We start from the raw sequence: 1,990 nt of genomic DNA, 5'->3' as shown, positions 1-1,990 counted from the left end.
AAGGTATTCGTTAAGAATTTTCTAGACTCCAAATGAGCTGGAAAAATGAGTGACGCAAAGTGGTTTTTTTCAGATCTCAAAATTTCTCATCGATTAACTGCTATTTTTGCCGTTTTTTACCTTAATTCATATTTTTCCTGTACGAACTTTTATTTTTGAGGTATGAATAGGCAACACACTAAAACTCCGATCAATTTTGGTAGCTATAGCAGACCCGGTCAGTACTTGTTCCGTTAACAAATTAATTTTAGCTCTGTCGACAGTATTCAAAGCTTTTAATCTACTACTTTTTTTTTTAATTTTAATTAAATGACAAAATCTCACTGAGAACATTTCAACCTTTGATTTGGTATGCCAAACACCTCAAAACTCTCATAAACAACGAAGATATTGACCTTGAAAGACCGTGTGTCTATTCAGTTGACGCAAAAAAAAACTGCATTTTTCCATATGGGACGCTTTTTAAGAGAACACGAAAAAAAATAGCGGTACTTTGAGAATTATTCTTTCTGATTTGGTTTCTCAACATCGCAAGCTAACTGTAAACATCATCAAATGTTACATGAAAGCTCAATCTTAGGAAAAAATGGACAAAATACCTTTGAAAATTTGTGTGCTTATTCAGTTGAAGCGGAGTGTATAAAGATCAAGTATTGTTCTACCTACCCTAGAGTACCTTCCATACAAATTTGTATAATGTGTATAGAACATCCCTAAAACAAATGTTGAAAACATCCCTTTAAAGATTGTTATTTTGTAAGGATGTTCGAAAAGGATTCTTTTTCTGTGAGATTAGAATTCACAGTTGGTTTTTGTAATCAAAAATATATGATACCAAATGATAGGTGATTAAAGCATACTTACCTGGCGTAGGGGTTACCGTGATCATTAAGGCGGTTCCCCCGGAGTGAGGCTTGGCCATTGCACATTCCGGCTGAGTTGACCTCTGCGATTGTTCCTAATGTGAATAACTCGTGCGTGTAATTTTTGGTAGCCGGGGATGGCGTTCGCGCCGCCCCGACATGAGAAATAATAATAATATACAATTAGTTGTTAATTTAAAGATTGTGGCGACTCTGTATCTATGCTGGCGCCGCACATTAATGAGAAGATACAACTCATTTTTTAAAATTCATTACTTTTTGAAAGGCCACGAACTCAGCACAGGGATGAAAAATCGTCTTTCAGCATTGTATCGAAAGTAAAAAAAAGTGTATCGAATTGTACTATTTGTTTTTTTTTTTTTAACTTTTATTGAATTCATAAATTTCATTTTTTAATAGTGAACAAATGTGATTTTTATCATCATAATCAGGGATAGGATCTTGTGGACCTAAAAACTTAAAAAAAGGCAAAATAAAACTCCCAAAAAGGCATAAAAAGGCATTTATTGAGAAAAGAATGAAATATAAAAATTAATTGCAGTAATTTTGAACAATCATGAGTTTTTTAAAATTTTCAGTTAACAAGCGCCTGCGATTGTCCCTTAAAAGTGCTCTAAAGGAGCTAAAATATCTCTTTACATCTGTAGAGACGACTGGACCCCAATTAAAGAACTCGACATCGCCCACTTCAACATTTGCCGGGAGCTCTGGGGTCAAACTACGGCATACGTTCGTTAACGTTTTGACTATTTCTTTCTCTATTTAATTAGAAGAAAATGATAGAGACATAAAGCGTCAATACGTTAACGTACGTTGGCCGTAGTTCGACCCCTGGATTTGTGTTCCAAGATGTGTTCGGCGACTTAAAACCTTCTACTGCATACGAAGCCAAATATGGTTTTGTCTATTTGTATGCACTTTTCTCTTCTCTGTCACAAAAAAATGGTACAGATTCAATACAATACTCTTCTTTGTGTTTCTGAGAACCCATAGAGATAGTTTTTTCGTGTGTCCGACACAAAATAAAGGTGTATTTTATGATCACAGGTGAGTCGATCAGTCGTGTGCATTGAAATCGAAAGTGTAGAATATATTCATACTTTAAG

At 34.7% G+C, this 1,990-nt stretch overlaps 1 non-coding gene across 1 annotated transcript; it reads left to right on the top strand.

Annotated features, from left to right (window-relative positions):
• Positions 1–856: 856 nt before the first annotated feature.
• LOC129907925 (U1 spliceosomal RNA) lies at positions 857–1,021 on the top strand. Its single transcript, XR_008771211.1, has one exon. It is a non-coding gene; the product is annotated as a U1 spliceosomal RNA (small nuclear RNA).
• The last annotated feature ends 969 nt before the right edge of the window (positions 1,022–1,990 follow it).

The sequence above is a fragment of the Episyrphus balteatus genome, chromosome 1 (genome assembly GCF_945859705.1).
Source record: "Episyrphus balteatus chromosome 1, idEpiBalt1.1, whole genome shotgun sequence".
Classification (NCBI taxonomy): domain Eukaryota; kingdom Metazoa; phylum Arthropoda; class Insecta; order Diptera; family Syrphidae; genus Episyrphus; species Episyrphus balteatus.
This window is presented reverse-complemented; position numbering and strand designations above follow the sequence as displayed.